This window comes from Hyla sarda, unplaced genomic scaffold, assembly GCF_029499605.1.
Source record: "Hyla sarda isolate aHylSar1 unplaced genomic scaffold, aHylSar1.hap1 scaffold_624, whole genome shotgun sequence".
In the NCBI taxonomy this organism is placed as follows: Eukaryota; Metazoa; Chordata; class Amphibia; order Anura; family Hylidae; genus Hyla; species Hyla sarda.
Genome location: NW_026610639.1, coordinates 133,778 through 148,660, shown reverse-complemented (window position 1 = coordinate 148,660; position 14,883 = coordinate 133,778). Strand labels below are relative to the sequence as shown.

The window sequence follows — 14,883 nt, the reverse complement described above, 5'->3', positions numbered from 1 at the left end:
CGGCGGAGATATATATATATATATATATATATATATATATATATATATATGCGCACACACACACATAGATATAAACGTATTCTCCGTTGAGATATTGCAGCCGCTGCTGTGTCCAGGCCCAGGAGCCTTAGCACTGTGCTGTGATGTCACTCAATACCACTGACATCACTAGGTGTAAACAACATCTCTCCTTTGCTGTGTATGTGACTATGGAGCTGTTTGGTGATGTCGTCTATTACGGCCTTCATAGAAGCAACAGGAGATTGTTGCATCCATCTTGAACCCTCAGAACTACAGTGCTATGATGTCACTCACTTCCACAGGCCTTGCAGAGTGTAAACAACAACAACCCAGCTTTGTTGTGTATGTAACCAAAGGGATTTGTGATGTCACCTAGAACCTTCACAGCAGCGACAGCTTTATGAGGAGCATCAGCACTGCTCTGCCTGAGCAGAACCATCACCGCCATAGGTTGTCAAATAACCCGGATTTAACCCACACAGGTAAGTCCAATGGGGTGCAGGCATGTCCTCTATGCTTACAGCTTCCCGTGGGTGTTGGTTTGATACCGTTTGGGGACAGCCAAGGAGGCATCTGCAGGCAACAAAGGTAGGTGTGTGCTTGTGTGTGTGTTTCCTATGCAGATCCTAAGCCCAGTGTCACATGCAAGTAGGAGGAGTAAGAAGGGTTCCTGGCAAATCCGGGTTATGGATTGCATTTAAAAAGGCCCCGTGGGAGTGCAATGGGCCCCTGTCTTGCTGCTTAGCAATAATGGTATGGGTTTAGGTTCTGCTGTGTGTACTGGTGGTTGACTGCCCCCCAGCCCAGAGTGTGCATGGAAAATTGTCTGGCAGCCTCCCTGACAGCAAGCAGTGATAGTGCCCATGAAGGGGACCTTGTTGGGCCCGCCCCTTTCACGGTTATCGCTTCTCGGCCTTTTGGCTAAGATCAAGTGTAGTATCTGTTCTTATCAGTTTAATATCTGATACGTCCCCTATCTGGGGACCATATATTAAATGGATTTTTGAGAACGGGGGCCGATTTCGAAGCTTGCTTCCGTCGCCCTATGCATTGACCCGATATGGCAGTATCTTCGGGTACAGTGCACCACCCCCTTACAGGGTTAAAAAGAAAGATTCCTACTTTCATTGCTACCTGCTTGCTGGCTAGCCAGCTAGCCAGCCCTGTGGGCCTTGCTGCTGCTGCAGCCAAAAAACAAAAGGTGGTGCTGCTGCTGCTTCTGCTGCTTCTGCTTCTGCTTGTGTCTGGCCCCTGTTGGAGCGTCCAGGCACAGGACTTCTGCTGCTGCTGACTAAATGGCCTCCTTAATTGGATCATTTGAGTAGCCAGCACACCTGTGCAGGTAGGGCATGACATGATAGGCAGCTGCCTTGATAGCGGGTGGGTGCTGAATGTTCCTAATTGACAAAATAAGATTAATGCTTATGAAGAAATATAAAATCTCATCCCTTCCCCAATATCGCGCCACACCCCTACCCCTTAATTCCCTGGTTGAACGTGATGGACATATGTCTTTTTTCGACCGTACTAACTATGTAACTATGTAACATAACATGGGGGGGGGGTCTCCTGGCTGTTCACACAGGTGTGTCATTGCTGTACATTGACCATGCATTGCTTCTGTGGTATTGCAAAGGCAAAGACAAATGCTTCCAGCCATCCATTGCACTAATGGATTGGTCATCAGCTGGCTGTCTATGTCCCGCATCAATATAGACCAAAGTACAGAGGGTTAGGCTATGCTATTGTGCACCTACCTGATGCATCAGAAGGTGCGAGGCCCTTGCTAAATTCTGTGCACAGACTTTGAGATCTATGCTTTAGACTGTATCTAAACCTGCTCCAACATGGACTGACATTCTGGCCTACTTTCAGCCGATGCGACTTGTCTGTCGCTGAACAGTCGCTTTTTATGTATTCAGCACCTATGTATAATGTTGTAAAAATGCTCTAGAAGCTAAAGTCGCAGAAATGTCACACATATTTGGCCTGCAACTTTCTGTGCGACAAATTCAGACAGGAAAAATCAGTATAAATCCTTAGAAAATTATCCCCCAGTGTCTCCATCTGCTGGCGGTATTGAATAAGCATTGCTGCACTGATGGGGTATGCATTAGACGAAAAAAAAGAAGAAAAAGAAGAATAATACGCCCAGAAAAGAGGCGAAAAGGAGAAAAACGTAAAAAAACGTGAAAAAAAAGTAAGAGGAAGAGAAGGGAAAAAAAGGTGGAAATGGGTTTAAAAGTGATTTCGGCGGAGAAATATATATATATATATATATATATATATATATATATATATATATGCGCACACACACACATAGATATAAACGTATTCTCCGTTGAGGTATTGCAGCCGCTGCTGTGTCCAGGCCAAGGAGCCTTAGCACTGTGCTGTGATGTCACTCAATACCACTGACATCACTAGGTGTAAACAACATCTCTCCTTTGCTGTGTATGTGACTATGGAGCTGTTTGGTGATGTCGTCTATTACGGCCTTCATAGAAGCAACAGGAGATTGTTGCATCCATCTTGAACCCTCAGAACTACAGTGCTATGATGTCACTCACTTCCACAGGCCTTGCAGAGTGTAAACAACAACAACCCAGCTTTGTTGTGTATGTAACCAAAGGGATTTGTGATGTCACCTAGAACCTTCACAGCAGCGACAGCTTTATGAGGAGCATCAGCACTGCTCTGCCTGAGCAGAACCATCACCGCCATAGGTTGTCAAATAACCCGGATTTAACCCACACAGGTAAGTCCAATGGGGTGCAGGCATGTCCTCTATGCTTACAGCTTCCCGTGGGTGTTGGTTTGATACCGTTTGGGGACAGCCAAGGAGGCATCTGCAGGCAACAAAGGTAGGTGTGTGCTTGTGTGTGTGTTTCCTATGCAGATCCTAAGCCCAGTGTCACATGCAAGTAGGAGGAGTAAGAAGGGTTCCTGGCAAATCCGGGTTATGGATTGCATTTAAAAAGGCCCCGTGGGAGTGCAATGGGCCCCTGTCTTGCTGCTTAGCAATAATGGTATGGGTTTAGGTTCTGCTGTGTGTACTGGTGGTTGACTGCCCCCCAGCCCAGAGTGTGCATGGAAAATTGTCTGGCAGCCTCCCTGACAGCAAGCAGTGATAGTGCCCATGAAGGGGACCTTGTTGGGCCCGCCCCTTTCACGGTTATCGCTTCTCGGCCTTTTGGCTAAGATCAAGTGTAGTATCTGTTCTTATCAGTTTAATATCTGATACGTCCCCTATCTGGGGACCATATATTAAATGGATTTTTGAGAACGGGGGCCGATTTCGAAGCTTGCTTCCGTCGCCCTATGCATTGACCCGATATGGCAGTATCTTCGGGTACAGTGCACCACCCCCTTACAGGGTTAAAAAGAAAGATTCCTACTTTCATTGCTACCTGCTTGCTGGCTAGCCAGCTAGCCAGCCCTGTGGGCCTTGCTGCTGCTGCAGCCAAAAAACAAAAGGTGGTGCTGCTGCTGCTTCTGCTGCTTCTGCTTCTGCTTGTGTCTGGCCCCTGTTGGAGCGTCCAGGCACAGGACTTCTGCTGCTGCTGACTAAATGGCCTCCTTAATTGGATCATTTGAGTAGCCAGCACACCTGTGCAGGTAGGGCATGACATGATAGGCAGCTGCCTTGATAGCGGGTGGGTGCTGAATGTTCCTAATTGACAAAATAAGATTAATGCTTATGAAGAAATATAAAATCTCATCCCTTCCCCAATATCGCGCCACACCCCTACCCCTTAATTCCCTGGTTGAACGTGATGGACATATGTCTTTTTTCGACCGTACTAACTATGTAACTATGTAACATAACATGGGGGGGGGGGGGGGGGGGGGTCTCCTGGCTGTTCACACAGGTGTGTCATTGCTGTACATTGACCATGCATTGCTTCTGTGGTATTGCAAAGGCAAAGACAAATGCTTCCAGCCATCCATTGCACTAATGGATTGGTCATCAGCTGGCTGTCTATGTCCCGCATCAATATAGACCAAAGTACAGAGGGTTAGGCTATGCTATTGTGCACCTACCTGATGCATCAGAAGGTGCGAGGCCCTTGCTAAATTCTGTGCACAGACTTTGAGATCTATGCTTTAGACTGTATCTAAACCTGCTCCAACATGGACTGACATTCTGGCCTACTTTCAGCCGATGCGACTTGTCTGTCGCTGAACAGTCGCTTTTTATGTATTCAGCACCTATGTATAATGTTGTAAAAATGCTCTAGAAGCTAAAGTCGCAGAAATGTCACACATATTTGGCCTGCAACTTTCTGTGCGACAAATTCAGACAGGAAAAATCAGTATAAATCCTTAGAAAATTATCCCCCAGTGTCTCCATCTGCTGGCGGTATTGAATAAGCATTGCTGCACTGATGGGGTATGCATTAGACGAAAAAAAAGAAGAAAAAGAAGAATAATACGCCCAGAAAAGAGGCGAAAAGGAGAAAAACGTAAAAAAACGTGAAAAAAAAGTAAGAGGAAGAGAAGGGAAAAAAAGGTGGAAATGGGTTTAAAAGTGATTTCGGCGGAGAAATATATATATATATATATATATATATATATATATATATATATATATGCGCACACACACACATAGATATAAACGTATTCTCCGTTGAGATATTGCAGCCGCTGCTGTGTCCAGGCCCAGGAGCCTTAGCACTGTGCTGTGATGTCACTCAATACCACTGACATCACTAGGTGTAAACAACATCTCTCCTTTGCTGTGTATGTGACTATGGAGCTGTTTGGTGATGTCGTCTATTACGGCCTTCATAGAAGCAACAGGAGATTGTTGCATCCATCTTGAACCCTCAGAACTACAGTGCTATGATGTCACTCACTTCCACAGGCCTTGCAGAGTGTAAACAACAACAACCCAGCTTTGTTGTGTATGTAACCAAAGGGATTTGTGATGTCACCTAGAACCTTCACAGCAGCGACAGCTTTATGAGGAGCATCAGCACTGCTCTGCCTGAGCAGAACCATCACCGCCATAGGTTGTCAAATAACCCGGATTTAACCCACACAGGTAAGTCCAATGGGGTGCAGGCATGTCCTCTATGCTTACAGCTTCCCGTGGGTGTTGGTTTGATACCGTTTGGGGACAGCCAAGGAGGCATCTGCAGGCAACAAAGGTAGGTGTGTGCTTGTGTGTGTGTTTCCTATGCAGATCCTAAGCCCAGTGTCACATGCAAGTAGGAGGAGTAAGAAGGGTTCCTGGCAAATCCGGGTTATGGATTGCATTTAAAAAGGCCCCGTGGGAGTGCAATGGGCCCCTGTCTTGCTGCTTAGCAATAATGGTATGGGTTTAGGTTCTGCTGTGTGTACTGGTGGTTGACTGCCCCCCAGCCCAGAGTGTGCATGGAAAATTGTCTGGCAGCCTCCCTGACAGCAAGCAGTGATAGTGCCCATGAAGGGGACCTTGTTGGGCCCGCCCCTTTCACGGTTATCGCTTCTCGGCCTTTTGGCTAAGATCAAGTGTAGTATCTGTTCTTATCAGTTTAATATCTGATACGTCCCCTATCTGGGGACCATATATTAAATGGATTTTTGAGAACGGGGGCCGATTTCGAAGCTTGCTTCCGTCGCCCTATGCATTGACCCGATATGGCAGTATCTTCGGGTACAGTGCACCACCCCCTTACAGGGTTAAAAAGAAAGATTCCTACTTTCATTGCTACCTGCTTGCTGGCTAGCCAGCTAGCCAGCCCTGTGGGCCTTGCTGCTGCTGCAGCCAAAAAACAAAAGGTGGTGCTGCTGCTGCTTCTGCTGCTTCTGCTTCTGCTTGTGTCTGGCCCCTGTTGGAGCGTCCAGGCACAGGACTTCTGCTGCTGCTGACTAAATGGCCTCCTTAATTGGATCATTTGAGTAGCCAGCACACCTGTGCAGGTAGGGCATGACATGATAGGCAGCTGCCTTGATAGCGGGTGGGTGCTGAATGTTCCTAATTGACAAAATAAGATTAATGCTTATGAAGAAATATAAAATCTCATCCCTTCCCCAATATCGCGCCACACCCCTACCCCTTAATTCCCTGGTTGAACGTGATGGACATATGTCTTTTTTCGACCGTACTAACTATGTAACTATGTAACATAACATGGGGGGGGGGGGGGGGGGGGTCTCCTGGCTGTTCACACAGGTGTGTCATTGCTGTACATTGACCATGCATTGCTTCTGTGGTATTGCAAAGGCAAAGACAAATGCTTCCAGCCATCCATTGCACTAATGGATTGGTCATCAGCTGGCTGTCTATGTCCCGCATCAATATAGACCAAAGTACAGAGGGTTAGGCTATGCTATTGTGCACCTACCTGATGCATCAGAAGGTGCGAGGCCCTTGCTAAATTCTGTGCACAGACTTTGAGATCTATGCTTTAGACTGTATCTAAACCTGCTCCAACATGGACTGACATTCTGGCCTACTTTCAGCCGATGCGACTTGTCTGTCGCTGAACAGTCGCTTTTTATGTATTCAGCACCTATGTATAATGTTGTAAAAATGCTCTAGAAGCTAAAGTCGCAGAAATGTCACACATATTTGGCCTGCAACTTTCTGTGCGACAAATTCAGACAGGAAAAATCAGTATAAATCCTTAGAAAATTATCCCCCAGTGTCTCCATCTGCTGGCGGTATTGAATAAGCATTGCTGCACTGATGGGGTATGCATTAGACGAAAAAAAAGAAGAAAAAGAAGAATAATACGCCTAGAAAAGAGGCGAAAAGGAGAAAAACGTAAAAAAACGTGAAAAAAAAGTAAGAGGAAGAGAAGGGAAAAAAAGGTGGAAATGGGTTTAAAAGTGATTTCGGCGGAGAAATATATATATATATATATATATATATATATATATATATATATATATATGCGCACACACACACATAGATATAAACGTATTCTCCGTTGAGATATTGCAGCCGCTGCTGTGTCCAGGCCCAGGAGCCTTAGCACTGTGCTGTGATGTCACTCAATACCACTGACATCACTAGGTGTAAACAACATCTCTCCTTTGCTGTGTATGTGACTATGGAGCTGTTTGGTGATGTCGTCTATTACGGCCTTCATAGAAGCAACAGGAGATTGTTGCATCCATCTTGAACCCTCAGAACTACAGTGCTATGATGTCACTCACTTCCACAGGCCTTGCAGAGTGTAAACAACAACAACCCAGCTTTGTTGTGTATGTAACCAAAGGGATTTGTGATGTCACCTAGAACCTTCACAGCAGCGACAGCTTTATGAGGAGCATCAGCACTGCTCTGCCTGAGCAGAACCATCACCGCCATAGGTTGTCAAATAACCCGGATTTAACCCACACAGGTAAGTCCAATGGGGTGCAGGCATGTCCTCTATGCTTACAGCTTCCCGTGGGTGTTGGTTTGATACCGTTTGGGGACAGCCAAGGAGGCATCTGCAGGCAACAAAGGTAGGTGTGTGCTTGTGTGTGTGTTTCCTATGCAGATCCTAAGCCCAGTGTCACATGCAAGTAGGAGGAGTAAGAAGGGTTCCTGGCAAATCCGGGTTATGGATTGCATTTAAAAAGGCCCCGTGGGAGTGCAATGGGCCCCTGTCTTGCTGCTTAGCAATAATGGTATGGGTTTAGGTTCTGCTGTGTGTACTGGTGGTTGACTGCCCCCCAGCCCAGAGTGTGCATGGAAAATTGTCTGGCAGCCTCCCTGACAGCAAGCAGTGATAGTGCCCATGAAGGGGACCTTGTTGGGCCCGCCCCTTTCACGGTTATCGCTTCTCGGCCTTTTGGCTAAGATCAAGTGTAGTATCTGTTCTTATCAGTTTAATATCTGATACGTCCCCTATCTGGGGACCATATATTAAATGGATTTTTGAGAACGGGGGCCGATTTCGAAGCTTGCTTCCGTCGCCCTATGCATTGACCCGATATGGCAGTATCTTCGGGTACAGTGCACCACCCCCTTACAGGGTTAAAAAGAAAGATTCCTACTTTCATTGCTACCTGCTTGCTGGCTAGCCAGCTAGCCAGCCCTGTGGGCCTTGCTGCTGCTGCAGCCAAAAAACAAAAGGTGGTGCTGCTGCTGCTTCTGCTGCTTCTGCTTCTGCTTGTGTCTGGCCCCTGTTGGAGCGTCCAGGCACAGGACTTCTGCTGCTGCTGACTAAATGGCCTCCTTAATTGGATCATTTGAGTAGCCAGCACACCTGTGCAGGTAGGGCATGACATGATAGGCAGCTGCCTTGATAGCGGGTGGGTGCTGAATGTTCCTAATTGACAAAATAAGATTAATGCTTATGAAGAAATATAAAATCTCATCCCTTCCCCAATATCGCGCCACACCCCTACCCCTTAATTCCCTGGTTGAACGTGATGGACATATGTCTTTTTTCGACCGTACTAACTATGTAACTATGTAACATAACATGGGGGGGGGGGGGTCTCCTGGCTGTTCACACAGGTGTGTCATTGCTGTACATTGACCATGCATTGCTTCTGTGGTATTGCAAAGGCAAAGACAAATGCTTCCAGCCATCCATTGCACTAATGGATTGGTCATCAGCTGGCTGTCTATGTCCCGCATCAATATAGACCAAAGTACAGAGGGTTAGGCTATGCTATTGTGCACCTACCTGATGCATCAGAAGGTGCGAGGCCCTTGCTAAATTCTGTGCACAGACTTTGAGATCTATGCTTTAGACTGTATCTAAACCTGCTCCAACATGGACTGACATTCTGGCCTACTTTCAGCCGATGCGACTTGTCTGTCGCTGAACAGTCGCTTTTTATGTATTCAGCACCTATGTATAATGTTGTAAAAATGCTCTAGAAGCTAAAGTCGCAGAAATGTCACACATATTTGGCCTGCAACTTTCTGTGCGACAAATTCAGACAGGAAAAATCAGTATAAATCCTTAGAAAATTATCCCCCAGTGTCTCCATCTGCTGGCGGTATTGAATAAGCATTGCTGCACTGATGGGGTATGCATTAGACGAAAAAAAAGAAGAAAAAGAAGAATAATACGCCCAGAAAAGAGGCGAAAAGGAGAAAAACGTAAAAAAACGTGAAAAAAAAGTAAGAGGAAGAGAAGGGAAAAAAAGGTGGAAATGGGTTTAAAAGTGATTTCGGCGGAGAATATATATATATATATATATATATATATATATATATATATATATATATATGCGCACACACACACATAGATATAAACGTATTCTCCGTTGAGATATTGCAGCCGCTGCTGTGTCCAGGCCCAGGAGCCTTAGCACTGTGCTGTGATGTCACTCAATACCACTGACATCACTAGGTGTAAACAACATCTCTCCTTTGCTGTGTATGTGACTATGGAGCTGTTTGGTGATGTCGTCTATTACGGCCTTCATAGAAGCAACAGGAGATTGTTGCATCCATCTTGAACCCTCAGAACTACAGTGCTATGATGTCACTCACTTCCACAGGCCTTGCAGAGTGTAAACAACAACAACCCAGCTTTGTTGTGTATGTAACCAAAGGGATTTGTGATGTCACCTAGAACCTTCACAGCAGCGACAGCTTTATGAGGAGCATCAGCACTGCTCTGCCTGAGCAGAACCATCACCGCCATAGGTTGTCAAATAACCCGGATTTAACCCACACAGGTAAGTCCAATGGGGTGCAGGCATGTCCTCTATGCTTACAGCTTCCCGTGGGTGTTGGTTTGATACCGTTTGGGGACAGCCAAGGAGGCATCTGCAGGCAACAAAGGTAGGTGTGTGCTTGTGTGTGTGTTTCCTATGCAGATCCTAAGCCCAGTGTCACATGCAAGTAGGAGGAGTAAGAAGGGTTCCTGGCAAATCCGGGTTATGGATTGCATTTAAAAAGGCCCCGTGGGAGTGCAATGGGCCCCTGTCTTGCTGCTTAGCAATAATGGTATGGGTTTAGGTTCTGCTGTGTGTACTGGTGGTTGACTGCCCCCCAGCCCAGAGTGTGCATGGAAAATTGTCTGGCAGCCTCCCTGACAGCAAGCAGTGATAGTGCCCATGAAGGGGACCTTGTTGGGCCCGCCCCTTTCACGGTTATCGCTTCTCGGCCTTTTGGCTAAGATCAAGTGTAGTATCTGTTCTTATCAGTTTAATATCTGATACGTCCCCTATCTGGGGACCATATATTAAATGGATTTTTGAGAACGGGGGCCGATTTCGAAGCTTGCTTCCGTCGCCCTATGCATTGACCCGATATGGCAGTATCTTCGGGTACAGTGCACCACCCCCTTACAGGGTTAAAAAGAAAGATTCCTACTTTCATTGCTACCTGCTTGCTGGCTAGCCAGCTAGCCAGCCCTGTGGGCCTTGCTGCTGCTGCAGCCAAAAAACAAAAGGTGGTGCTGCTGCTGCTTCTGCTGCTTCTGCTTCTGCTTGTGTCTGGCCCCTGTTGGAGCGTCCAGGCACAGGACTTCTGCTGCTGCTGACTAAATGGCCTCCTTAATTGGATCATTTGAGTAGCCAGCACACCTGTGCAGGTAGGGCATGACATGATAGGCAGCTGCCTTGATAGCGGGTGGGTGCTGAATGTTCCTAATTGACAAAATAAGATTAATGCTTATGAAGAAATATAAAATCTCATCCCTTCCCCAATATCGCGCCACACCCCTACCCCTTAATTCCCTGGTTGAACGTGATGGACATATGTCTTTTTTCGACCGTACTAACTATGTAACTATGTAACATAACATGGGGGGGGGGGGTCTCCTGGCTGTTCACACAGGTGTGTCATTGCTGTACATTGACCATGCATTGCTTCTGTGGTATTGCAAAGGCAAAGACAAATGCTTCCAGCCATCCATTGCACTAATGGATTGGTCATCAGCTGGCTGTCTATGTCCCGCATCAATATAGACCAAAGTACAGAGGGTTAGGCTATGCTATTGTGCACCTACCTGATGCATCAGAAGGTGCGAGGCCCTTGCTAAATTCTGTGCACAGACTTTGAGATCTATGCTTTAGACTGTATCTAAACCTGCTCCAACATGGACTGACATTCTGGCCTACTTTCAGCCGATGCGACTTGTCTGTCGCTGAACAGTCGCTTTTTATGTATTCAGCACCTATGTATAATGTTGTAAAAATGCTCTAGAAGCTAAAGTCGCAGAAATGTCACACATATTTGGCCTGCAACTTTCTGTGCGACAAATTCAGACAGGAAAAATCAGTATAAATCCTTAGAAAATTATCCCCCAGTGTCTCCATCTGCTGGCGGTATTGAATAAGCATTGCTGCACTGATGGGGTATGCATTAGACGAAAAAAAAGAAGAAAAAGAAGAATAATACGCCCAGAAAAGAGGCGAAAAGGAGAAAAACGTAAAAAAACGTGAAAAAAAAGTAAGAGGAAGAGAAGGGAAAAAAAGGTGGAAATGGGTTTAAAAGTGATTTCGGCGGAGAAATATATATATATATATATATATATATATATATATGCGCACACACACACATAGATATAAACGTATTCTCCGTTGAGATATTGCAGCCGCTGCTGTGTCCAGGCCCAGGAGCCTTAGCACTGTGCTGTGATGTCACTCAATACCACTGACATCACTAGGTGTAAACAACATCTCTCCTTTGCTGTGTATGTGACTATGGAGCTGTTTGGTGATGTCGTCTATTACGGCCTTCATAGAAGCAACAGGAGATTGTTGCATCCATCTTGAACCCTCAGAACTACAGTGCTATGATGTCACTCACTTCCACAGGCCTTGCAGAGTGTAAACAACAACAACCCAGCTTTGTTGTGTATGTAACCAAAGGGATTTGTGATGTCACCTAGAACCTTCACAGCAGCGACAGCTTTATGAGGAGCATCAGCACTGCTCTGCCTGAGCAGAACCATCACCGCCATAGGTTGTCAAATAACCCGGATTTAACCCACACAGGTAAGTCCAATGGGGTGCAGGCATGTCCTCTATGCTTACAGCTTCCCGTGGGTGTTGGTTTGATACCGTTTGGGGACAGCCAAGGAGGCATCTGCAGGCAACAAAGGTAGGTGTGTGCTTGTGTGTGTGTTTCCTATGCAGATCCTAAGCCCAGTGTCACATGCAAGTAGGAGGAGTAAGAAGGGTTCCTGGCAAATCCGGGTTATGGATTGCATTTAAAAAGGCCCCGTGGGAGTGCAATGGGCCCCTGTCTTGCTGCTTAGCAATAATGGTATGGGTTTAGGTTCTGCTGTGTGTACTGGTGGTTGACTGCCCCCCAGCCCAGAGTGTGCATGGAAAATTGTCTGGCAGCCTCCCTGACAGCAAGCAGTGATAGTGCCCATGAAGGGGACCTTGTTGGGCCCGCCCCTTTCACGGTTATCGCTTCTCGGCCTTTTGGCTAAGATCAAGTGTAGTATCTGTTCTTATCAGTTTAATATCTGATACGTCCCCTATCTGGGGACCATATATTAAATGGATTTTTGAGAACGGGGGCCGATTTCGAAGCTTGCTTCCGTCGCCCTATGCATTGACCCGATATGGCAGTATCTTCGGGTACAGTGCACCACCCCCTTACAGGGTTAAAAAGAAAGATTCCTACTTTCATTGCTACCTGCTTGCTGGCTAGCCAGCTAGCCAGCCCTGTGGGCCTTGCTGCTGCTGCAGCCAAAAAACAAAAGGTGGTGCTGCTGCTGCTTCTGCTGCTTCTGCTTCTGCTTGTGTCTGGCCCCTGTTGGAGCGTCCAGGCACAGGACTTCTGCTGCTGCTGACTAAATGGCCTCCTTAATTGGATCATTTGAGTAGCCAGCACACCTGTGCAGGTAGGGCATGACATGATAGGCAGCTGCCTTGATAGCGGGTGGGTGCTGAATGTTCCTAATTGACAAAATAAGATTAATGCTTATGAAGAAATATAAAATCTCATCCCTTCCCCAATATCACGCCACACCCCTACCCCTTAATTCCCTGGTTGAACGTGATGGACATATGTCTTTTTTCGACCGTACTAACTATGTAACTATGTAACATAACATGGGGGGGGGGGTCTCCTGGCTGTTCACACAGGTGTGTCATTGCTGTACATTGACCATGCATTGCTTCTGTGGTATTGCAAAGGCAAAGACAAATGCTTCCAGCCATCCATTGCACTAATGGATTGGTCATCAGCTGGCTGTCTATGTCCCGCATCAATATAGACCAAAGTACAGAGGGTTAGGCTATGCTATTGTGCACCTACCTGATGCATCAGAAGGTGCGAGGCCCTTGCTAAATTCTGTGCACAGACTTTGAGATCTATGCTTTAGACTGTATCTAAACCTGCTCCAACATGGACTGACATTCTGGCCTACTTTCAGCCGATGCGACTTGTCTGTCGCTGAACAGTCGCTTTTTATGTATTCAGCACCTATGTATAATGTTGTAAAAATGCTCTAGAAGCTAAAGTCGCAGAAATGTCACACATATTTGGCCTGCAACTTTCTGTGCGACAAATTCAGACAGGAAAAATCAGTATAAATCCTTAGAAAATTATCCCCCAGTGTCTCCATCTGCTGGCGGTATTGAATAAGCATTGCTGCACTGATGGGGTATGCATTAGACGAAAAAAAAGAAGAAAAAGAAGAATAATACGCCCAGAAAAGAGGCGAAAAGGAGAAAAACGTAAAAAAACGTGAAAAAAAAGTAAGAGGAAGAGAAGGGAAAAAAAGGTGGAAATGGGTTTAAAAGTGATTTCGGCGGAGAAATATATATATATATATATATATATATATATATATATATATGCGCACACACACACATAGATATAAACGTATTCTCCGTTGAGATATTGCAGCCGCTGCTGTGTCCAGGCCCAGGAGCCTTAGCACTGTGCTGTGATGTCACTCAATACCACTGACATCACTAGGTGTAAACAACATCTCTCCTTTGCTGTGTATGTGACTATGGAGCTGTTTGGTGATGTCGTCTATTACGGCCTTCATAGAAGCAACAGGAGATTGTTGCATCCATCTTGAACCCTCAGAACTACAGTGCTATGATGTCACTCACTTCCACAGGCCTTGCAGAGTGTAAACAACAACAACCCAGCTTTGTTGTGTATGTAACCAAAGGGATTTGTGATGTCACCTAGAACCTTCACAGCAGCGACAGCTTTATGAGGAGCATCAGCACTGCTCTGCCTGAGCAGAACCATCACCGCCATAGGTTGTCAAATAACCCGGATTTAACCCACACAGGTAAGTCCAATGGGGTGCAGGCATGTCCTCTATGCTTACAGCTTCCCGTGGGTGTTGGTTTGATACCGTTTGGGGACAGCCAAGGAGGCATCTGCAGGCAACAAAGGTAGGTGTGTGCTTGTGTGTGTGTTTCCTATGCAGATCCTAAGCCCAGTGTCACATGCAAGTAGGAGGAGTAAGAAGGGTTCCTGGCAAATCCGGGTTATGGATTGCATTTAAAAAGGCCCCGTGGGAGTGCAATGGGCCCCTGTCTTGCTGCTTAGCAATAATGGTATGGGTTTAGGTTCTGCTGTGTGTACTGGTGGTTGACTGCCCCCCAGCCCAGAGTGTGCATGGAAAATTGTCTGGCAGCCTCCCTGACAGCAAGCAGTGATAGTGCCCATGAAGGGGACCTTGTTGGGCCCGCCCCTTTCACGGTTATCGCTTCTCGGCCTTTTGGCTAAGATCAAGTGTAGTATCTGTTCTTATCAGTTTTCATGCTGGTGGGGATGGGTGCTGCATGGAGGATGCAGGTGTACCAGGGCTTTCCGGGGCTGGTTCTGAGGAATCAGCTCGACGGCTGCCCCGATGTGACCTGTTCCCTCCGGGTCTCGCCATGAGGCTGAGAGGGTCTAGAGCCGAGGTACTTTTGTGCCTCGGGGAGTGGTGACCCCGAGGTGCCGAAACTCACTGGGAGAATAGGCTCACTGAGTTGAAGCAC

At 46.5% G+C, this 14,883-nt stretch overlaps 6 non-coding genes and 1 pseudogene across 6 annotated transcripts; all 7 read left to right on the top strand.

Annotated features, from left to right (window-relative positions):
• The first annotated feature begins 922 nt into the window (after positions 1 to 922).
• LOC130341760 (U2 spliceosomal RNA) lies at positions 923 to 1,113 on the top strand. The gene has a single exon (XR_008881536.1). It is a non-coding gene; the product is annotated as a U2 spliceosomal RNA (small nuclear RNA).
• A 2,085-nt stretch (positions 1,114 to 3,198) lies between these two features.
• Positions 3,199 to 3,389, top strand: LOC130341759 (U2 spliceosomal RNA). The gene has a single exon (XR_008881535.1). It is a non-coding gene; the product is annotated as a U2 spliceosomal RNA (small nuclear RNA).
• Positions 3,390 to 5,487: 2,098 nt separating this feature from the next.
• Positions 5,488 to 5,678, top strand: LOC130341757 (U2 spliceosomal RNA). Its single transcript, XR_008881534.1, has one exon. It is a non-coding gene; the product is annotated as a U2 spliceosomal RNA (small nuclear RNA).
• Positions 5,679 to 7,777: 2,099 nt separating this feature from the next.
• On the top strand, positions 7,778 to 7,968 carry LOC130341756 (U2 spliceosomal RNA). Its single transcript, XR_008881533.1, has one exon. It is a non-coding gene; the product is annotated as a U2 spliceosomal RNA (small nuclear RNA).
• Positions 7,969 to 10,061: 2,093 nt separating this feature from the next.
• On the top strand, positions 10,062 to 10,252 carry LOC130341754 (U2 spliceosomal RNA). Its single transcript, XR_008881531.1, has one exon. It is a non-coding gene; the product is annotated as a U2 spliceosomal RNA (small nuclear RNA).
• A 2,077-nt stretch (positions 10,253 to 12,329) lies between these two features.
• Positions 12,330 to 12,520, top strand: LOC130341753 (U2 spliceosomal RNA). Its single transcript, XR_008881530.1, has one exon. It is a non-coding gene; the product is annotated as a U2 spliceosomal RNA (small nuclear RNA).
• A 2,082-nt stretch (positions 12,521 to 14,602) lies between these two features.
• On the top strand, positions 14,603 to 14,762 carry LOC130341719 (U2 spliceosomal RNA; annotated as a pseudogene).
• Positions 14,763 to 14,883: the final 121 nt, after the last annotated feature.